At 45.0% G+C, this 24,745-nt stretch overlaps 1 non-coding gene across 1 annotated transcript; it reads right to left on the bottom strand.

The window, feature by feature from the left end:
* Window positions 1–612: 612 nt before the first annotated feature.
* LOC136490447 (small nucleolar RNA Z247) lies at window positions 613–751 on the bottom strand. Its single transcript, XR_010767728.1, has one exon. It is a non-coding gene; the product is annotated as a small nucleolar RNA Z247 (small nucleolar RNA).
* Between the last annotated feature and the right edge of the window lie 23,994 nt (window positions 752–24,745).

Genomic DNA, 24,745 nt, shown 5'->3' with positions numbered 1-24,745 from the left:
GAAAAAAATCAGGATGAAACTCAATAATTGCAGAGTTATGTTTGGTAAGATGATGAACGGAGACTAGATTTTTAGCAGCTTTAAGAACATGAAGGACATTGTTTAGATGTAAGCTACGGGATTGAGTTGGAACAGTAATATGACCAACGTGTTTAATTTCCATACCTGAACCAGAGGCGGTGCGGATCTGATCATTCCCATGATACTTCTCCCTCATCGTCAGCTTGTTTAGTTCACTTGTGATATGATCTGTTGCCCCCGTGTCGGTGTACCAGTTGGTGTCGACATTGTAGACGTTCATGGCGATGGCGGCGTTGACATGGCGCTCTTCTGGGATGTAGTTTTCATCGAACCGATGCCAGCACCGGGACGCCCTGTGGCCTGTCTTAAAGCAGATCTGACAGAGCAGCAGGTCATCAGACCCACTCGCTGCATCAGATCGTGGTGGCCGCCCTCCATTGCGTTGCTTCGGTGGGCCGTTTCCTCGGCCACACGCCTGGCCACGCCCGCGCTGACCACGGCCACGGGAATTGCCCGAGCCACGGCTGCCATTGCCACGCCCACGGTTCGCCGCGTGGGCATAGGAGCCACCATCTTGCAGCTCCAGTCTGGTCTCGAAACTGAGCAATTGTGCATAAAGCTCAGGTATCGAGATGGGATCCAATCTGGCTGTGACCGAGGTCACAACTGGATTGTAATCAGCATCAAGGCCATTGCAGATGTGCGCCACCAGTTCTTCATCATCTAGGGCCTTGCCAACAGCAGCCATTTCGTCTGCAAAACCTTTCATCTTGGCAACATAATCTGTAATCGACATGGTACCTTTCTTCGTAGTGGCGAGGGCAAGTCTTACATTCATTGTCTTGGCGCGAGTCTGCGCGGAGAACATTTTCTCCACGGCTGACCATGCTTGCGCCGCCGTCTCGGCAGCGACGATCTGCGCCTGAACTTCCTTCCCAGCGCTTGAGAGAATGAACCCGAGGATCTGTTGATCCCGAGCATACCATGTCTCAAACGTAGGGTTCGGATTGGTGACGGTCGTGCCGTCCGCCTTCTTCTCAACGATCTCAGCATCAGGGGCCTCGGTCTTGCCGTTGATGTGCCCCTCGTAGCTAGCACCGCGGATGGCGGCGAGGATCTGCGCTTTCCATAGCGCATGATTGGTCTTGGATAGCTTCTCGGTCACTTGAAAACCGAAGAAGGGATTGGTGGCGGTGCTTGAACTCGTCGCCATGGAACCCTAGGCTCTGATTGATGTTTCACAGCATCTGGTGAACCGCAGTCCCTTGATGAAGCTCTGAACAGTAGAGATTGGAAACTAGCTATGGATGCAGAATATAATGCCTTGATTGATAATAAAACTTGGCACTTAGTTCCACCAAAGAGAGGTATCAATGTCATTGACTGTAAATGGGTATATAAAGTCAAACGGAAATCTGATGGGAGTTTGGATAGATACAAAGCCAGGCTAGTAGCAAAAGGATTTAGACAACGTTATGGTATTGATTATGAGGATACTTTCAGCCCAGTTGTGAAACCAGCTACCATCAGAACTATTTTGTCTGTTGCTGTCTCTAGAGGGTGGAGCCTACGACAATTAGATGTCCAAAATGCCTTTCTTCATGGGTATCTAGAAGAAGATGTGTATATGAAACAGCCACCTGGTTATGAAGACAAGTCAAAGAGTGAGTACATCTGCAAGCTTGACAAGGCCTTATATGGGCTTAAACAAGCACCAAGAGCGTGGCATTCACGGCTGAGTAGTAAGTTGTGTCAGTTGGGCTTTAAAGCATCAAAGGCTGATACATCTCTATTTTATTACAACAAAGGATCTGTCACTATATATGTTCTTATTTATGTTGATGACATAATTGTTGCTAGCTCCACTCAGGAAGCCACACCATGCCTGTTGCAGGATTTGAGGAAGGAATTTGCTCTCAAAGATCTGGGAGATCTACACTTCTTCCTTGGTATAGAGGTAAGGAAGATAAATAATGGCATTCTGTTAACACAAGGAAAATATGCTAGAGAACTGTTGCAGCGTGCAAACATGATGGAGTGCAAACCAGTTAGCTCACCATTGTCCACCTCGGAAAAATTGTCTGCTCATGAAGGTGATCCTCTTGGGCCCAAAGATGCTACTGCATACAGGAGCATTGTAGGAGGTCTGCAATATTTAACCTTGACTCGGCCAGATATTTCCTTTGCTGTAAATAAGGTTTGCCAATATTTGCATGCACCTACTACTATTCACTGGGCTACAGTAAAGAGAATACTAAGGTATCTCAAACACACTATGGAGATTGGACTCAAAATTTGTAGGTCACCTTCTCTTCTTGTAAGTGCATTTTCAGATGTAGACTGGGCAGGAGATCAAGACGACAGGCGGTCAACTGGAGGTTTTGCCGTATTCTTGGGATCTAATCTTATTTCTTGGAGTGCTAGGAAGCAAACTACGGTGTCAAGATCAAGCACGGAAGCCGAATACAAAGCAGTTGCGAATGCCACTGCAGAGGTAATGTGGATACAAACCTTGCTATATGAATTGGGTATTCAGGCACCAAGAAAAGCAAAATTGTGGTGTGACAATATTGGAGCTAAGTATCTTTCAGCAAATCCCGTTTTTCATGCTAGAACAAAACACATAGAGGTAGATTATCACTTTGTTCGTGAACGAGTAGCAAAAAGGCTACTTGATATTGAATATATTTCTACAAGAGATCAAATTGCAGATGGCTTTACCAAGCCACTGGCGGTGCAGAACTTGGAGATGTTCAAGAACAATCTCAACTTAGGAAGTTTCAATTGAGGGAGAGTGTTAGAATATGTAACATGCATAGTTGTAATTGTGATCGTATACACCAAAAATAGAAAAGGCCAGGAGATATGGTAGTTAGCTATTGTAAAGGAAAGGAATAGTTTGTTGCTGTTTTTATCTCCTCAATTATCTCTTGGCCATTCATTGAGATGTAACATCCCCTATGTAAGCCACGGCTGGGGCTTTTCCAGCCATTCAGTCAATCAACACGCAACACGCCCGTCTACGGCGTTTCCACCTTCCAAGCGCCTCTGAAACTCGCACAGCCGGATCATGCTTATGCTGGTGCACATTCACGACATTATATATTGTGACTTGCTGTGAACGACCTTCTTGAAATCCATTATTAATCCTTATCCAATGCAGACAATATTCTTCTTGCAATATCAACCAGAAATAAGAAGTACATGTGCCACTACGTTTTCCTGCTAGAAACTAACTAGTACTAGTTAGTTGTATTATCTGCTGCACAATCAACTCGCCGCTAGCTGTTGAAGATGAACACGGAGCTGAGTCCAGTGCTGCCACGAAAAGGTAAATCTAGCTGGAAACCTGGAAGCTACTGCCACTACCGGAATGCCTAGGTTTGTCGTGTGTCCACGGCACACGGCGAAGCCAAAAAAACACTCGGCAAAGCTTTTGCCGAGTGTTACACTCGACAAACGGCACTCGGCGTACACAGAGTCGGCAAATGTTTTTTGCCGGGTGTTTTTTATCGGGCACTCGGCAAAGACTTTGCCGAGTGCTAAAACCGACACACGGCAAAGACTTTTCAAAAAATATAAAAAAATCCGCCGCCACCACCACCTGTGCAAAAAAAGAGGGAGAGCGAGGGAGATGGGGGGGTTGGGACAGGGCCATGGCCAGCCGGCGGCGTCACTCGACCTTGCAGCCAGCACTTGGAAGTCCGAACCGAGCTCACGCGGGGGTGGCTCTATGCAGACGACAGTGAAGCGGAGGGGTTAGGGACGCAGGGCGGGGCCAGGTCGCGCGCTGGCGGCGCGAGCAAGGCGATGGGCGGCGTTGCTCTGCAACCTGCAGATGCCGGCGGCGTGGGCGCACCTGGTGGAGGCGCTGGCAGAGCTGGAGCGGGCATAGGCACACACCGCCGAGCTGCAGCGACGCCTCGAGCATGCCTACGGCAAGCGCCGCCGCCTTGTCCAGGAAGGCCGTGGCCGGATCCTCGAGATCCACGTGTGCCTCCACAAGAAACAGGATCCTCGAGAGGGAGGGGAGGGGGCGGCGCGGGGAGAGGGAGGGGAGGGGGCGGCACGGGGAGAGGGATGAGAGGGGGCGACGTTGGGAGAGGGAGGGGAGGGGGTAGCGCTGGCGGGAGAGGGAGGGGCGCCGACGGGAGACGGAGGGAGGGCAGGGGGCGGCGGCTCCGGGAGAGGGAGGGAGGGGAGGGGGCGGCGGCGCCGGGAGAGGGAGGGGAGGCCCGTGGGAGGGAGGGGGCGGCGGCCAGGCGAGTTTGCCGAGTGTCGGATCGGGACACTCGGCAAAGCCACATCTTTGCCGAGTGCTAGATCGGGGACACTCGGCAAACCCATTTTTTTTATTTTCCTTCTTTTCCATAACGTGTTTCAAGGTCAGAAGAGAAAAAAATGAAATTATTTGCCGAGTGCCAAACAATTGCACTCGGCAAACATATTTCTTTGTCGAGTGCCAAACAATTGCACTCGGCAAACATATTTCTTTGCCGAGTGTCTAGTTTTGCCGAGTGTTTTTTCTAGTTTGCCGAGTGTCGAACTTTTCCGAGTGTTTTTTTGCCTCGTTTACCAAGTGCAATTATTTTGCTGAGTATTTTTTTTGCAGCACTCGGCAAAGAGCTTGTTTGCCGAGTGCCTGATGGATTGCACTCGGTAAACCCTCTTGCACTCGGCTTACCTACTGATTCCGGTAGTGTGCAAATAATCTTGCCAATCTTGCCGTTATCCCAAAATACATATGGTTGATCACTACCCATGGACAGTCACAGATAGCGCAATGCGAAAAAAAATGACAGATGGGTCATTGTTCATGGATGTACCAAGCACCGGCAGCATGCAAAGAACCGACACTCAGTCTCGGGACCATGGGAAAGAGGCATCCATTGCATTCAGAAGACGACCCATTAACTGTTTCTTTGTTCTCTTGTCTGCTACAGTGGATAGATCTATTTATGTAATCATTAAAAGAGCCATGCACATTTTGCTCCGTCAGTTTCAATTATTTCTGGTTGTGGAGAGGCCTTGCAAAGATTTTTTTTATCACCTTGGAAAGATGAGAATGCAGAAAACATAATGTCACCATCACCACACTACCGATATGAAGCAAAAACTGCAAGAAAAAAAACTATTGAATGAAATTTGAATTTAGTTTTCATAAAGATACTGAATATTTGTTAATTCTTTTAGACGAACTTGGTCCTTAGATGTATTTGGAAAGGGGATGAAACTTTGGGTGGATATTCAGAGAAAAATGTGAGCAGGAAGCAGAAATGATAGAGGGGCAGGGGGTGGACATAGGCCCGGGCTTCAAGTGCTGCAGCCCCGGGTGCGCCCCAAATTTCTTTTTAGATAATAGATACAAATCCGGCTTCTATATCCACGCGTGGATACACATAGCCAAAGCCCAAAGATTACATGAGTCTTTAGACTTGAAGCCTCAAAACTGAGGTACGCAAAAAAAAAGAGCAAAAAGACTAAAAGAGCTAGAAAGAGCAACACTGTAGATTGCAAATGGAAATGCCATGAGAACCATTTTTGCGAGTTTGCTTATTAGCTAGGTGCTCAACAATATTGATGCTTTTATTTAGAATAAATCAGCACCAGCAGCAGGAGGTCACTGGCTGAGATAATTTTCACTACCTGGCACCTGCTCCTGCTGCTACTGTCTATATAAGCATACGCTCGTTCACTAGCTAGAGCATCCACAACACCCCCCCCCCCCCCCCCCCACACACACACACCCCCCCCCCCCACACACACACACCCCAATCCCACCCACCCCCCACACCACCACCACGCACACACCCTCCTCCACGCCATGGCTTCCTGCAAGCTCTACTCGGCGCTGCTCGCCGTCGGACTGGCCCAACCCAACGCCGTGCTCGAGCTCGACGTCTACGTCATGTGAGCAACCATGCGTCCGACGTGGCAAGCTCCGCTCCTCTCAACAACGTAACAAGTGTTCTACCTCCAATAAGCCTTGTATAAGTACCTACGTAAACCTCTGTGCGGTAATAAAAGTGACAAACTGAAATTCATGCTGTAAATGTTGCGGTTGAGTATATAATAAAATGAAACAATTTGTTATTGTTAGAGCTAGGACTTGGACTGTGCCATTTAGGTAGGCTATGGTATGGTCTCTTAATGTAGCATGACACGAACCAGCCGGCCAACAGTTCGCTTGTTGGTTTCAGCCAGCCAACAGTGTTTTCCTCTCACAATAAACCAGCACCAACCAGCCCAAACCAGCCCAGAAACCAACCAGCGAACAGGCCGGAAATATTTTGGACCATGCCGACATGAAAGCGAAGGCCATGACGTAGTTCTCGGCACAATGAGCCACACGGCCTAGCCTTCATTTTAGACTGTGCTTGGCTGACAGTGCCATGAGAGTAAGGCCATTGGGCCAATACGAGTAGGCCTCAAATTGAAAACGAGCCAACAGAACCAGACCCTTTTGACCTGCTTGACTTATTTTGTTCTTCCATCCGTGGGATTATCGGCGCCGGCAGTTCGTTAGGTTTGGGGTCATGGGGGGGCCACGGCAGCGGTGTCTAACTGGCTACCCGTTCCTGATCCACTAGTGGCGGCTCCTTCTTTGGGCGCGTGTTCCTTTTCCTTCGGGTCCTGATCTCTTAAAAGGCCTTCATCAGGTTATCCCGAAGGTCGAGAACACCATCATTGGAATCTGCAGAGAGGTCAACCGTCAACGTAAAAAACAAAGACGCTCTAAAAAGCCAAAGAAACAAAAAAAATGTACTCACCTTTGGCGAGGTCGTAGCTTGCTTGAACAGATTTCTGGGCCGCCTCCTTCTGATGTGCCTCTTGATCACACTTGAGGCGAACGGCCCTAAACTCTCTTCCTTGAGCTTGAGTGCACGCACCTCGGCAGCAACTACAATGAACAACACAAATTCACTACAATGAATAATAAGTGTTCACCCGATCCCAGATCGGATGCACCCTCCAATGAATGAAAGTGTGATTCAAGCCGACACTTATCACGCCCTCTTACTTCAGCTTCGAAATCTCCCCCATCATCAAGTCTGCCTAGTTCTTCACAAAAGAATGTGTCGGCTTTTCCGTCGGCATGCAGGCATACTTGGGTAGGCTCTTCTCTTGGATGTAGAACCACTCTAGGTGCCACCCCCAATTAGATGAGATGAGGAGGATATACTAATTACTATTGTACTAGTCCATCCGGGGAAGCTAAAACCCCATCCCACCTACTACCTAGGGATGGGAATTGACCAATTGCAGCTGGGCCTCAAACAATTCTAGATAATAAGCAAAGTGGGGCTCCACCCGAAGGAAGCACTTTCATAGGGTGATGAAAACCGAGACGTGCATAATACTATTGGGAGTCAAGTGGTGTACTTGAATATCATAGCAGTACATCAGATCCTGGAAGGAGATAAAAATGATCACCTCCCCGTTGTTTGTCGAGGGGAACGCTTGCCCCTCCACTACCCTCCATCTGATGAGCTCCTCCACCACCAAGTACCACTCCTCCACCATCATGAGGAGGCACACCCTCTACACCATCGATGTCCTCCAATGCGCTGATGGATCAACAATTCCACCACCCGTTGATGGTGTCCCACTCCTCACAGTGTATTGCTTCCCCCTCAATGTTGGCCCATAGGATCACCGGCTCAGGTGAGAGAACCACTCATCAGTCTTGCTGAGCACCCGCTAGTGTTGCCGAGCACCCACTAGCCGTGCCGACCACGAACAAGCATTGTCCGTCCCACACACTATGGCTGATGCTAGAAGAAGAAGGGAGAACAGAGCATGTACGCACAATACAAGACACCAGCGTTGGTCGAAGCCTTGTCTGTGAGATGATAAATCTGAACTCGCTTTACTAAGTTGCCGTGGTAGTCTATTTATACAACTATATCTATCTAGTCCTAGTATAGCACACATGTTATAACAGTAACTAGATAACATACAGGGCTGACTCTACGCCGGCCACTGCATGGCTACAGTGCTGCAGGTGAGCCGTGCACTAGCCAGCACTAGCCAGACATGCTCAGGGACATAACCTCGAACCATCGCCGGAAGAAGCCGCTCAATCTATATGTGGTAGTCATGACTCTTCATCCCTAAGACTCGCATAGTAGATAAGTTCACTGTCCTCCTCAGATTAGCTGCATACCCATCAGGGAACATTAACGTCTGAATCCATTCTAGTACTTCCCTCCTTTGGGGCTTGCTCAAGACAAAATCGGCCTTAGGCCTTCTCCATGTCTTGCCGCGACTAGGAGGCTTCATATGTTGATTTGGTCTATCGCATAACGTTACTAGATCCACTCTAGCCTTAACGTTGTCCTTTGACTTGTCAGGAATGTCCATGATTGTTGCCCAAAGTGCCTCGGCGATATTCTTTTCAGTGTGCATTAAATCAATGTTGTGTGGAAGGAGAAGGTCATCAAAATAGGGGAGCCGAGTCAAGCCCGACTTATGAGTCCACATATGTTGCTCTCCATATCCCACAAAACCACCTTCTGGATTGACCACGAGACCATCTATCTGTTCACGAACCACGGCACCAGTCATTATAGGTGGTGCAGGGTCTGTCACTACGACACCTTTCGTAAAGTTCTTGATGTCTCGTCTGAGTGCATGGTCAAGAGGGAGGAATTGCCGATGTTTGTTGAACGATGAATACTTGCCACCCTTCTGCAACCAAATGAACCTCAAACCTTCCTTGCATACTGGGCATGGGAACTTCCCGTGAACACACCAGGCGTAGAATATCCCATACGCCAGGAAGTCATGCAAGGAGTAGTGGTACCAAACATGCATTTTGAAGTTTTTCTTTGTAGCTCAGTCGTATGTCCATACTCCTTCCTCCCAAGCACGGATCAATTCATCAATCACAGGCTCCATGAACACACCCATATTATTCCCTGGGTGTCTAGGAATTATCAACGACAAGAATACGTTCTGTCGTTGAAAGCATGCGCTGGGGGGAGATTGAGGGGGATAACGAACACAGACCAACATGTGTATGGGGCAGCCATCATTCTATAAGGATTGAACCCATCTGTTGTCAGCACAACACGTACATTACGAGCCTCTTTAGCTTTCTCATGATGAATGCCATCAAAGTGGGTCCATGCTTCACCATCGGATGCATGTACCATCCTGTCAGGATTGTATTGTTTGCCATTTTTGTGCCATATCATCTGTTTCGCGGATTCCTCAGTCATGTATAGCCGTTGGATCCTCGATATGAACGGAAGGTGTCGTAGGATTGTCACGGGAATATCAAGCTACCTCTTCTGGCCATCACCAGAATCTACCTCTAGGAACCTAGAGGATTTACACTTTGGACAGTACTTTGCTTCCACGTGTTCTTTCCTAAATAGGACGCACCCCTTCGGGCAAGCATGTATCTGCTCATACGGCATCTTAAGTGCATGAAGGAGTTTCTGTGACTCGTGCATGCTCTTTGCCAGAAGGTGACCCTCTAAAAGCAGGCTACCAATAACTGTCAACATACCATCGAAGGCGGCTCGACTCAGGCTATACTGGGACTTTAACGCCATTATGCATCCAATGGCATCCAGTTGAGAAACCTTTGTCAGGCCATGAAGGGGTTTCTGTGCCGCGGCAAACATGTCGTAGAACGCCTTTGCGGTTGCCTCTAGCTCCTCCTCCGTACGTCCTTCAGCGAACTGTGCCTTGTGATAGTCATTTAACATGTCTGCTACCCCAGCATCAGCATCATAATCCTCGACGCGTGGTCTCACCACCTCCTCTCTCATACGATCGGCTTCACCATGGTAGATCCACCGGGTATAGTCTGCCGTAAATCCATTCTTCCAAAGATGTTCCCCCATGACCTACTTCGTTTGTCTTTTCTTGTTTGCACATTTACTGCAGGGACAACAAATTTTACTCGCTCCTTTAGCTGCCACGCCAAATGTCCGTTCCAAGAAAGCATCGGTCTTGTTGATCCATTCATTGGTGACCTGACCCTGACTTGCACGGCCCGTGTACATCCACTCACGGTCCTCCATCCTCTAACATATATAGCGACGAGTAATATAAACATCAATTGCATCTACACGATGTTCCTACTATCTAATAGGTGAGGATAGGTCCTAATCCCACGCGAGGATCCATAGATGAGGTTAGTTTCCATGCTCTACTCCTATCCGAGACAGAATTTCGGCAGCACCTCCTCGCTATTCTCCAAATACACGTCCTGCTAGGGAGAGTGTGTATCTAGAGAACAAAAGGGAGATGATGCTGAAACTCTGCCTCAGATCGGAGCAAACCATGGAAACTAACCCCACCTACGCATCCACGGGCTGTCCAAAAAATGTGGACAATTCAAAATAAATACGGTTTTAGATATGGAAATATCTGCATATTTCCAATCGTATCTCTTTCGAACTGGAGCCACCTAACTGGGTTACATGATCTACGACCATGATACAAAAAGAGGGGCTATACCTAGGGTGGAGATGGAGTCAAGCTAGCGGGGCCGTGGTGGGTTGGTGCAGTGGCGAGGCGACACGGTGCAGGCAGACCCGCAGCGGCAAGGAAGGCGATCGGGGTCGCCGAGGTACTCCGGCTCCGCTCCGACGGGCTCTTCTCTGCAAAAAAAAGAAACATAAAATTGTCAATACAAAATTTTGGCAGCACCTCCCCTACACGGTGAGGTTTTCAAAACCTGCAAGAAAACCAATGGCATGATGGCCGACATGCACATATATATGAATGACACAATGGCCGACATGCACAAGATTATGTAAGGAACACCTAGCAATGTAATCAGAATAAGCAAGGATCAGGGATTACAAATTCAGGATATGTATCCCATTACTAATATATTCCATAAGCTATATTAATTTATGACAAACATCAATCCATGCATCCACAATCCATCCATGCTAAACCTCAGATTTGCAACTATCCTCCTCCTCCGATGGCGCTGGCGCGGGCGGCACTGGCGCGGGCGCGCAACGGCGGCGGTGTTAGCGCGGGCGCGCGGGCGGCGCTGGCGCGGGCGCGCAGGTGAGTGGCGGTGCTGGCGCGTGCGTGTGTGCGGTGTGTGTGGGCCAGCCCAGCCGGCGGGGCTAAATTCCCCCTTTGCCGAGTGCCCCCGGTCTGGCACTCGGCAATGGTTTTTTTTAATTTTTTTTTAAATTCTTTGCCGAGTGCCCCCGATCTGGCACTCAGCAAAGGTTTTTTTTATTTTTTTAATTTTTTTTAAAAAAAAATTCTTTGCCGAGTGCCCCCATCTGGCACTCAGCAAAGTATTTTTTAATTTTTTAAAAAATCTTTGCTGAGTGCCCGCCGTCCTGATACTAGGCAAAGAGGCTCCTTTGCCGAGTGTCATTTTTTTGACACCCGGCAAACCATATTTTTTTCACTTTTGACCTCCAACCTTTTTCTGCAGTCCTCATACAATACCTGGTACTCCATGTTCCAATGTGGCACATTTCTCGGACTTTTTCTATATTTCTTTAATTTATTTCATTTAATTGAATTTTCTTGGATAATTCAAATTATAACTGCTAGTCATTCGAATAATGAAAAAAAATGAATGGAAAAATGATATTCATGTTATTTAGTATAATGTGAGGCCGTATCTAGGAACATACCACCAATTTCGAACATCTTGTTCATGAAACATGACCACGAACTTGTGGTCGAGTTGTTTTTAAATTCTATAAAAAACAAACAAAGTCTGAAAATCATGAAACTTGTCAAGATGTCAAGATATCATATGTGGAGGTTGTGATAAAAATTGAGGAGGTTTCGCGCAAGTTTGTCATGTACAATGCTTACCACCTCGTCGCCCTCTTCATGAAATCATGAAACTTCTTCGGAGATTCTTCGGTTTGCAAGCATCGTACATGACAACTTGTGCGAAACCTTCGTAATTTTTTATCACAACCTCCACATGTGATATCTTGACATCTTGACAAGTTTCATGATTTTTGGACTTCGTTTGCTTTTTATAGAATTTAAAAACAACTCGACCGCAAGTTCATGGTCATGTTTCGTGAACAAGATGTTCGAAATTGGTGGTCTGTTCCTGGATACGGCTTTACATTATACTAAATAACATGAATATCATTTTTCCATTCATTTTTTTCATTATTCGAATGACTAGCAGTTATAATTTGAATTATCCAAGAAAATTCAATTAAATGAAATAAATTAAAGAAATATAAAAAAAGTCTGAGAAATATGCCACATTGGAACATGGAGTACCAGGTATTGTATGAGGACTGCAGAAAAAGTTTGGAGGTCAAAAGTGAAAAAAAAATATGGTTTGCCGAGTGTCAAAAAAATGACACTCGGCAAAGGAGCCTCTTTGTCGAGTGTCAGGATAAGACACTCGACAAAGGATTAACGGCGTCTACCGGCCGTTAACGGAGGCGGCCCTTTGCCAAGTGTCTTATCCTGACACTCGGCAAACCACCTCTTTGCCGAGTGTTATTGTTTGTCGAGTGCCGAGCACTCGGCAAACCATATCTTTGCCGAGTGTTATTGTTTGCCGAGTGCTCAGAACTCGACAAACCACCTCTTTGCCGAGTGCCAGTTGTTTGTCGAGTGCTTTCTCTCTGGCACTTGGCAAACAGCCTCTTTGCCAAGTGCCCGATAAAACACACTCGGTAAATTCTAGGACACTCGGCAAAGAAGCCGTCTCCGGTAGTGAAGGCAAAATCCGCACAACAGGGAAGACTAAAAAGCTCCTTATGAAGGCCTCAGGTGCTACTATCAAGTACATGGGCCCTCGGTATCCTCACCTTTAGGAAAATCACCCAACCATGAGGGGTGGCCCAATTGGACTACTCGGGAGGCCCAACCAGATGGGGATACCTAATTTACTTTATAAACAAGGCATCACATGATAACCTAGAAGTTGGCTCCATATGTAAAGATCTGACTTGATTTTCTTGTAACAAACTAGGAAACTGACCTAGTCGATCAGGCCTTTCCATTATAAACGCTACCTCAACACTATATAAGGAGGTGTAGGGTACCCCTAATTAGCATAAGAGGAAGAACTAGCCATTAAACATGAGCACCCCTGGATTCATCACATGGCGCACAACAAGGAAGGAAGCTCTTTTAACACTGTATTTGAACCAATATAAATCTATGTCCCCTGTTCTACCCCTCAGATTCGCTACTCATGATACATAGACAACATTCACCAACATCACAAGATCATATAGTGTAGTACCAAGACTTGGCCATGTCACAGAGTCAAGCTTGCCCAACCGGATAATTTGCTGGGAAGTCACACAATCTCCACCTGATCGTATGGTGCACATCGCTGGGACGACTGCTTGTTAATAGCCAAGGAAAAGCCTTACTATATGATTTTCTGGGTGCCAAAAAGGCATACTGAATCATATGGTGACAACTTAGTTATGTGGGCTAAGTCTGCATTGGGTTGTGCCACTGGATGATCCACTAGGCATCACCCATATCTTGCACTAGTACAGAAACAGGCTTTACTCCCGGTTGGGAAACCCCTTCAGTCCCGGTTTCCCAATCGGGAGCACCAATCCGGGACTAAAGGGCCCCTCCTTTAGTCCCGATTTCTCGCCCGGGACGGTTGGTAAGACCAACCAGGACTAAAGAGGTCTCCCGGCCTGACCACGTGGGGCGGCCCTTTAGTCCCGGTTGGTATTACCAACCGGGACTAAAGGTTTCCTTTTTTCTTTTTTTTTTGTTTCTATTTTCAATTAATGATTCATTTTGGTTTTCGAATAGGTTTTTGAATACGCATTCTACGCTGCTAATAATATACGTATTCTACACGTTTATAATGTTCGAACATTTTGTACAAACTAAAGTATGAAACTAACGTATATATTACATGCATATACATATATTGTACGTTATTTTATGTACATATAATATGTATATGTGTGTGTGTGTGTATATATATATATATATATATATATTACAAATATAGCTTGTATTGTATATTCTATCATATCCTTGGGATAACAAATTCACTCCATCTGGTTTGGCTTCCATGTTTCGTTGACGTCATTGTAGAACTCGCCGGCGGGGTTGAGGACCTGGTCATTAAGAAATCCTGCTATGGTCTCTTGAATTGCTTTCAGTTGGTCACGTCATATGACTTTTTCCTTCAACCATAGAGTCTTCAATAAAAGTTAAAGGAAAAGTATTAATATATATATGTGTGTTGGTCATGTGATTACTTATATATATGAGCAATAAAAGAAATTGTAAATATATGAATATATTTATATAACGTACTTTGAGGTTCTCTTCAGAAGTTCTTTTTTAGTATGCCATGATAAACTCGCAAACATAGTATCCGCAGTAGTTGTTCCCCTGTTCTTGCCTCAGAACCCACTTTTACGAGAAAAAAGATCCGGTGAATTGAAAGCATGCATGGTGTTAATTGAATTATATATATAAATGTAGCTAGTACTTACTTTGTGTGCGATTACATCCAGTGGCGCTTTGCAATGTTTCATGTGGTGTTCCTCAATGAAACTTTTCCAAACACTGCACCCAATAAAATAAAAAATTAATTTGGTCTTTAATAATTGTTGCAGTTAAGAGATCGGGGTATATATAGTTGCTAGAGAGACCAAATTACCCTTGGATAATATCTATCATATCTTGGTACTCTGTTTGCTCTTTTCTTAACGAGTCTAAGATGCTCAACCGACTATTGGCCATATCGATGACCATCAATATCTAGTGATTGCTGCATATGTTTTTATACACAAATATGATCGACATTAACTAGAGTCAACATATGTATATATGGGAGATAGCTTAGCTAGTAAGCAAATAATTGAACAAATGTCCATATGATTGACATTAATTATTTAACACTCACTTGAAGTTGTAGGGGAATAGTATGTCCTTGTTTTGTTAGTTCACTAAGAACCTCACGAGATTTTTCTCAAGTTCAGCTTTCCATCCAGGCGGGGGATCAGGGTGTTTGAATACGATATTTGGATCAACGAAACCAACATCATTATCCTATCTCTTTCTGAGTTCTGTCATCTCATATCTGCATATATAAAAATATAGTGTGAGGATATATAATTTATATATATACATGTAGCTTTATATATACACACTTTAATAGTAGAAAATAATCACACTTACAGACAATAGCAGCTAATGAGACTTTTATCGAGAGAGTCCAGGTGACATAGTTGGTGTAATTCTCCAAACTCGACATATATAACGTCATCGCCACGGAAGTAATGTTGGTTTCTAATTCTAACAGAAACAAAGTTCTCTCCCCGTTTACACGCCTCCATGTACCACTTATTTAGCAAGTACATTTGCGTACCCAGTTCACCTAAGGCCTTAGGGTTGTATAGACTCTTTCCATGTTCAAATTTCTTCCAAGGATCCACTTTCGGAGCAGATGGTCCTTCAGCGAGCACTTGGGCAAGATCCAAACCTGTATCCACGTAAAACCGAACCAGTTCCTCAAAATCGACGTCCGGTAAGTCTAAGTTTGAACCATATTCATTACGAATGACAAGAGGGGGGACTGATTGTTGCGATTGCTGTCCGAGTTGTGCAACACCTTTCCCTGCTCTAGTCTTTTTCTGTGTCGCCTCAAATGACTTGGTGAGAGAGCGGTCGTAGTCCGATTTTGGCCGGGTCTTTTGAGATTCCCGCTTTTTCTGGTCCACCTTCTTTCTTAGAAGATCTGGAGCTAGATAGAAGTACGGTTTCTCCAGGTTCTCCCTCGCTTCTCGTTGCTTTCTTACTTTTTTGAAGAAACTTTTCACATCTTTTTGTACTACATCCTTTAATTCCTTTTCACTTTTCTCGTAAGACAGTTTTTGGGGAATAACTGGATTACAGGAGGCTTTCTTCTTTGCCGGCTGGTGGGCCAATGGCTTCGTTTGCGGGGCAGACCTCTTAGGAGCCGTTGGAGACCACCTTGGAGGCGTTGCAGACCTCCTTGGAGGTGGCGGCGGTGGAGACCTCCTTGGAGGCGTTGGAGACCTCCTTGGAGGTGGCGACGGTGGCGGCGTTGCATAATCATTGCCCGGAGCACTATGATGATCTGGAGATTGAATAATTGCACTTAGGTTGGCGGAGGCCCTGCTGTGTGATTACAAAAAAGAATAATTAGGAATAAGAAATTGTTATTATTAATCATGCATGTCAATAGAAAATTTATAAAAAAATTGTTTCGTTCATTTTTGTCCGCACCTATTGTCTGGCAGTTGAGGAAGCGGCGGTGGACTAGAGACCCTAGGAATAATGATGTAGCGCTTGTGCCATAGTATGAATGTCTTCTCTGCTTCTCCTAGAGTCTTCTCCCCATCACCTCCTAGAATGTCAAGAGGCAGAACACTAAAACCTTTGTTAACTCTATCCACTAAGACGCTAACATATCTAGGTGGTATTATTGCCCCATGGATTCTTGGTGTCTTGGTAGGATCTGGAGGAGAAAAAACACCGAGAGCCACCATGATTGTGGCATTCTCTTTTGGAATATGTAGCTCACATGATGTAAACGGTGCAGTGATGTCCTCCACGGGGAAACGTAGCATTGCGTCATCTTGATTTGGCAACTCTGTGGAAGCGCAACTGCTTTTCAACAGATCAGGGGGGCTAATATTAATGTTGATTCCTGGATCTGATGTCTGCCTTTGGGCACTCATTGCTATTTGCACTTGCTTTATGATTTCGTCCTGCATTCTAGCTTGCATGTCTTTTTCGCGCTCCTGTGCTTGAAGCAACGCCTCCCGTGACTCACGAACCAATTCCTCCAACCTGCTGATCCGCGCTGCATCCTCATCCTTCCTTCTCTGCCGGCTTCTGTAGGTATCTCTGTCATCAGGGAAACAATGCTCCTAAGAAATGTTTCATCCTAAACCTCTCGTTCGGCCACTGTGTTGTTCAGCGGTCCTGAGGGCATACGTCAGTTCATCCTTCTCTCTATTGGGCCTGAACGCACCAATAGTTTTAGCTTGTAGAGCATAAGAAAATCTTTGTGTTGCTCTTGCGAGTTTTTGGCCATAAACCATCTTCCTGGTCTATAGGTCCAGTCTTCCCCCATGAGCGAAAAACCAATTCTTCGCGCGTTTGGGCCAATTGAGTGATTCTGGTGTGATACCCTTGGCAAGAATGTCCGCTTCCATTTTCTTCCACTTGGGAATGGCAGTCGCGTAGCCACCTGATCCCATGCCATGGTGGTATATCTTCTGTGGGACATTCTCTTGGTTCCTTCTCACCCGTTCCTCACCCTCTTCTGATGTCTTGTACTGTACAAAATCATTCCAGTAGGGCCTCAACTTCGTGAACGGGCCGCTAGTATTGAAATTGGGCGTTAGGTTCTTCTTGACGTATTTCGTGTATAGGGATTTCTTCCAAGTCTGAAATTGTGTGGCCATCTTCTTCATAGCCCACTTTCGAACTAGTTCCTTCAATTCATCATCGTTGATAGCATCATAATCATCCGCTTGCAACATGAAAAGTTGAAGGATATCATCCCAAATTAAATTCTTATCAAGATCAGAGACAAAACTAACATGAGGCTCGTTGATCTTTTGCTTCCATTCACGGGCACTGATCGGAAGTCTGTCCCTTACAAGGCACCCACAGTGTTGCACGAATTTCTTTGCATGTGGACCAAGTGGTTCGCCTGTCTCGATATTGAATTCCGATATTATGTAGCGCCCCTCCAATGGCTTTTTTGGGCCTCGAATTTTTTTGCTTTTCGCCGTTGTGGTCGTCGATCCAGAGGGCTACGTATAAAAAAGAATAAATCAATATCATGTGTACACATAATAGATGATAGATATTCAAATATATATATATATATATAATATTCAAATATATATATAAATATATATACCTCGCCAGTATTTTCATGCACAATATTTTCTTGGTTATCTTCAAGAGCCAGGTATTGACTCCCGTCATCTACATCCTGCTGGTCACCATTGGCAAATTGAGTGCCGGTGTTGATAATATTCATCGTTTCTTCATCCATGTTGTCTCTCGGGGCAGCCATCTAGCTTTTACACCACCAGATATATCTATAAAAAATAAAAACTATATCTATAAAATGAACTCCTGCAGGACGTGCCACCTCAAGGATAGTAACATTTGTAAAAATCATTTTTGTATCTATACTAGTGATAGAATCTAGCATAAATCTTAACTGACAAAGTTTAAAGGTTTCCAGAGCGTTTAACACTTTGGTAAAAGTAAGATATTGATGCAACAAATGTAATAATAGCACTCTAGGTATATATAACCCGGCGGGGAAAAGGAGAGAAATGAATGAACAAGAACCCATCCAGACAGAGAGGAACAAGTACTTCTCTCCATATAGTAATTCGTCCCCAACAACACAATGGTGCTTACCGACAAGGTTGCTAGTGTTGTGTCGTTGGCATTTTTCATGGCTGTGGCCACGGTCATTGTGGTAGGTAAGTAATTCACATGATATTTCCGCATGTTAACAGAAGAATGGGAGTGTACACACATAATAATCGTTTATCGTTTATATTTATATATATACTACGTTTGGGTACGGTGATTGATAGACTACCACGACGATATCGGGACGTGTGAATAAATAACCATCCGTACTAGTTGACCTTGCTTATGTGATCATCTCGGCGGGCATTTCTCCACCGGACGGCACCGTACTTGGCCACGGAAGAGCTCCAATTCTATGAGGAAGGGAACATGGTCTTTCACGACCGTTGCCGCTCTCCCTCGTAGAATCAAAGCTCCTCCTTGACGTCCATTACCACTCATCTAAGAACATGCAAGTTCAACTAGTACGGATTTTCTACAATTTTCTAACTAGTCGTCATAAGCTACCATGCAAAAAGGAGGAAACGACGAGACACCGGGCCGCGCCCGTGCTCCACTGAGCTCGATGGCTCAGCGCAAAATCGCATTACAAGATTGCCGGCACGAGGGCTCGGCACACGCATCCATCCGATTACAAAAGGTTGGAGCAATTAATCCATCATAAACGGATTATATATGGTGGCGGCGGTGGCTCACATCCAAGGTGTCAAACGCGAGGTCCAACTCCTGCAGCCAAAAAACATGTTAGAGACTTAGACTTTACTAAAAAACAGTAATAATATGTTAGAGACTTAGACATTACACAAGCATAAATATCAGTATGAATTCATGGCCTTAGTCGCCCACATTCTAGCACCAAGGAGCCTAACATATAAACAGAAGTATGCACCAAATGCAAAGGCTAGAAAATAATTATCTATTTTTCAAGATGGTGACATGCGCTTTCTGAAGAATAGGATGTCCCCCGAAAGCTCTATCATGTTTCATCCTCTTTTGGCATCTCTAGTTCATGTATAGGTGTCTGTTGGAAATGGTTGTAACCTTTTATGTTTTTATCTGTTGACTTAGGAGGTTAAGATGTCGGTGTTTGAGGATGTTGTTTTCTCTTCTAGTTGCTTGATGCTTGAACACTGTAAAGCTGGCATCCCCAGCCGTACCCTCTAAGCTTTCAATAGAAGCTGGGCCAATGTGCCTTTGGTCTAAAAAATGATTAAGAGTTTGAGGAGGTAAAGGTCAGACTCTGCAATGCGCACTTTGTGAAGCAAATGAGAAGCTTTAGGAGATTACAATAGCGCAAGATGCAGTGTGCACTTTGTGAAGCAAATGAGAAGCTTCAGGAGATTACAATAGCTAACTGTTAGGATCAACAAACTTGCAAGAACCTATAAGATTAGTGAACTAGAGAACCAGATATGCATGTTTGGAATATGGAATATGGTTTTGCAGTGTGTGCTGCTGTGCTTGTTACGTTTGCTGTTAGTAGGGCAATTTTCTCAGTTTAAATATTTCTGTACTATTGCAATAGATAATAATGAATCAAAGTGGCGAATGTTCTTCATTTTTCATGTGTTGTTTCTAAATTAGTAAAAAATGCTATGGACTCAAAAGACTGCAGCAAAGATGTAAATATTAAACTCCTGTCAAACATAACGCGATCCTAGTACTGCAAAATGACAAACTCGCTTCAATTGCATCATCATCGGTCAGAACTGATCACAGGGGGTACACATAGTAGACAGCAATAGCAGAAGTGTTTATATGAACCGACGACGGCATCATCAAGGGAATATCAACCCTATATACACTACTGAATCTAGCCAATACTAGTACAATGATGAACACTAGCGAGCTAGCCGGATGGGAGGTCGGTTCCTCAATTTACCATAATAGAGATGCTGTGGCTCGGGAGCGCTCCAGTGAAGCAGCGCGCGCGGGGAAGGCTCGGGCGCGCTCCGGTGGTCGCCTGGGGGCGGCGGCGGGGAAGGCTCGGGCGCGCTCCGGTGGTCGCCTAGGGGCGGCGGCGGGGAAGGCTCGGGCGCGCTCCGGTGAGGCAGCGCGGGGAAGGCTCTAGGGCTCCTCGTCCTCGAAGGTGCGACAGTGCGAGGAAGGCTCGGGCGCGCTCTGGTGGTCGCCTGGGGGCGGCGGCGCTGCTGGATCGGATCAATCTGGTGGAGAAGAGAGGCGACGGTGTGGCGGAGACAGAGAGGAAGAGAAGGGAAAAGGGCGTGGTTTATAAAGGGAGACATTTAGTCCCAGGTGATGGTTAGAATCGGGACTAAAGGTTCTTTAGTAGTCCCGAGTGATAGTTAGAACCGGGACTAAAGGCTCTTTAGTCCCGGGTGATGGTTAGAACCGGGACTAAAGGTATGAGCTTTAGTCCCGGGTGTAGCCACGACCCGGGAGTAAAGGTGATTTTGGCGGGCCGCGAAAACGCAGCCCACCTTTAGTCCCGGGTGGTTGATCCACCCGAGAGTAAAGGTGGGCTGCAGTTTGGCTTCCCGTTGGTTTCAACAAGTTTTTCCTTTTTATATATTTGTTTTATATAAATATGCAGAGAGTTGTTAATTGCCTATTAAATAAAATATTAGCAAAAAAATTACAAAAAGAATTCATGGACCTGGTTTTGCATTATTGTACATAAGAAAAATCTGTAACCTAAACTCTTTTGTTTTACCGTATAAATATTTAACATAGTGTAAATAATAATCATAATTTTCACCATGCAAAAATGTACTACTTAATTAAAATCATTAAAACTATTGCTATTGGACAGGAAATTAGTTTTCACATCTTATTGACATTGAAAATTCATTTAAACCGTAGAAAATATGAAAACACGACAAAAAAATCTGAAGTCGCAATTATTACATAATAGGTCTAATACATCACCATATCAAGCCAGGACTAAAACAATTTTTTCACTAATTTTTTCACATCAGATGCATTGCTTTTGCTTTTTGTTTTGTGCGACATGAAAATCCCACCATCAAACACAAATTTAATCTGAATATAGAAAAAAAGGAAACACCTAATAAACATCTCTGAATTCACAATTATTACATAATACCTCTAATACACACTATTAAACATCACTATATATATCAAGCGGGCACAGTAGTGAACTTCTTCTTAACGTATATCCCTTGGTTATGATCGCGCTGTAACCATGGAATGTCCTCATCATTTAGCTGGATGCTTGGGTCTTTGTTCACTGTGAAGGGTGAAATTTGGTCATCCTTTTCATAATCTTCTGATATGTCTGACTTGTCTTCAATTCCGACGATGTTTCTTTTCCCTAAAAGAACTATGTGGCGCTTTGGCTCATTGATTGGGTCGTTGTTGTTTTTCCCTCTCTTCGGTTTTGTAGACATGTCCTTGACATAGAACACCTGATTCACATCCTTGGCAAGGACGAACGGTTCGTCTTTGTACCCAATATTGTTGAGGTCCATGGTTGTCATTCCATACTAGTTGTCGACTACAACCCCGCCTCCAGTCGCCTTTACCCATTGGCACTTGAACAAAGGTACCTTAAAAGTAGGTGCATAGTTTAGTTCCCATATCTCCTCTATGTGGCCATAATATGTTTGCTTATTTCCATTAGGGTCGGTGGCATCTATGCGGACACCACTATTTTGGTTGGTGCTTCTTTTATCTTGGGCTACTATGTAAAATGTATTCCCATTTATCTCGTACCCTTTGTATGTGAGGATATGCCACGATGGCTGCCTAGCCAACAAATACAGTTGCTCATCAATACTCTCATCACCCTGACATTTTTTTCGCAACCAGTCGTTGAAAGTTTCCATGTGCTGACACGTAATCCAAGCTTCAGACTTCCCTGGAAACTCGGATCGGAGCAACTCTTTATGTGTCTCGATATACGGATCCACCAAGGAGGAGTTTTGCAGAACTGTGTAGTGAGCTTTATTAAAATAATTATCCTGCGTACCAATATATGTTTTTTCCCTAGTGTTCCCTTTCCACTTAGTCTCCCCTCGTGTCGCGATTCAGGAACACCAATCGGGTCAAGGTCGGGAATAAAGTCAACACAAAACTCAATGACCTCCTCTATTCCATAGCCCGTGGCGATGCTTCCTTTTGGCCGAGCACGGTTGTGAACATATTTCTTTTGGACTCCCATGAACCTCTCAAAGGGGAACATGTTGTGCAGGAACACAGGACCGAGAATGCTAATCTCCTTGACCAGGTGAACTAGGAGGTGTGTCATGATATTAAAGAAGGAAGGAGGGAACACCAACTCAAAGCTAACAAGACATTGAACCACATCATTCTGTAGTTTAGCTAGATCCATTGGATCAATTGCCTTCTAAGAAATTGCATTGAGGAATGCACATAGCTTCATAGTGGCTAGACGTACATTTGGAGGTAGAATTCCTCTTAACGCAACTGGAAGCAATTGCGTCATGAGCACATGGCAGTCATGAGACTTTAAGTTTAGGAATTTCTTCTCTGGCACATTTATTATACCTTTTATATTCGAGGAGAATCCAGATGGTACCTTGATGCTTGCTAGGCATTAAAACATGCTTTCCTTCTCTTCTTTGCTAAGAGTGTAGCTGGCAGGACTTAAGTAATGGCGTCCATTATCTGTCTTCTCTGGATATAGGTTGTCTCGTTCTTTCAAACATCGCAGGTCCTGTCGTGCTTCAAGTGTGTCCTTAGGCTTCCCATACACACCCATGAAGCCTAGCAGGTTCACACAAAGATTCTTCGTTAGGTGCATCACGTCGATCGCGCTACAGACCTCTAGGACTTGCCAATAGGGTAGCTCCCAAAATATGGACTTCTTCTTCCACATGGGTGCGTGACCGTCGGCGTCATTCGGAACAGGTTCACTGCCATGTGTCTTTCCAAATACTACTTTCACATCCTTGACCATATTGAGTACATCCTCACCAGTTTGGTTGCCCGGCTTGGTCTGGTGGTCTGCCTTACCTTTAAAATGCTTGCCTTTCTTTCTTAGGGGGTGATTCGCAGGAAGAAATCGACGATGGCCAAGGTACATGACCTTTCGACATTTTTTCAAGAATATACCTTTAATGTCATCGAAACAGTGCATGCATGCATTATATCCTTTGTTTGATTGTCCTGAAAGATTACTTAGATCAGGCCAATCATTGATTGTTACGAACAACAATGCTCGTAGGTCAAAGTGCTCCTGTTTGTGCTCATCCCACACACATACACCTGGTCTGTTCCACAAAAGTAGAAGTTCTTCAACTAGTGGCCTCAGGTACACATCGATGTCGTTGTCAGGTTGCCTTGGGCCTTGGATGAGCACTGGCATCATAATAAACTTACGTTTCATGCATAACCAGGGAGGAAGGCTGTAGATACATAGAGTAACAGGCCAAGTGCTATGACTACTGCTCTGCTCCCCGAAAGGATTCATACCATCCGTACTTAAAGCAAACCTTAAGTTTCTTGCGTCATTTGCAAACTCTGGGAATTCTCTATCGATTGCTCTCCACTGGGACCCATCAGCAGGGTGTCTCAACATATTGTCTACCTTATGATCTTCTTTGTGCCATCGTAATAACTTTGCATGGTCTTTGTTTCTGAACAGACGTTTCAATCGTGGTATTATAGGAGCATACCACATAATCTTGGTAGGGATTTTCTTCATGGGACGTTCACCCTCAACATCACCAGGGTCATCTCGCCTGATCTTATACCGCGATGCATGACATACCGGGCATGCATCTAACTTCTCGTACTCCTCGCCACGGTAGAGGATGCAGTCATTAGGACATGCATGTATCTTCTGGATTTCTAATCCCAAAGGGCAGACTGTCTGTTTTGCTTCGTACGTAGTGACGAGCAATTCGTTATCCTTCGGAAGCATCTTCTTTTAGATTTTCAGTAACTCCCTAAATCCTTTGTCAGATACACCATTCTTTGCCTTCCATTGCAGCAATTCCAGTGTGGTACCCAACTTTTTCTGTCCCGCATCACAAGTTGGGTATAGCAATTTCTTGTGATCCTCTAGCATGCGCTTGAACTTGATCTTCTCCTTTTCACTTTCGCATTCTCTTTGTGCGTCATGAATGGCCTGACCAAGATCATCAGCGGGCTCATCTTCTGCCACTACCTTTTCTTCAGCTTCCCCCATTGCAGTATCATTGAAGGCACCATATTCACCAATAATGTCATCGTCATCCCATTGTTCTTCTTCTCCTTCTTCCATTACAACCCCGGTTTCTTCGTGCTTCGTCCAATAAATATAGTTTGGCATGAAACCTGACTTCAACAAATGTGAATGAAGACTCCTTAAGCTAGCATATTCCTTCAAATTCTTACATATGGCACATGGGCAGCACATGAAACCATCGAGTTTGTTTGCCTCGGCCACACATAA

This window comes from Miscanthus floridulus, chromosome 10 (genome assembly GCF_019320115.1).
Source record: "Miscanthus floridulus cultivar M001 chromosome 10, ASM1932011v1, whole genome shotgun sequence".
NCBI lineage: Eukaryota > Viridiplantae > Streptophyta > Magnoliopsida > Poales > Poaceae > Miscanthus > Miscanthus floridulus.
The sequence above is the reverse complement of the archived record's forward strand: the minus strand, read 5'-3'. Positions and strand labels throughout refer to the sequence as shown.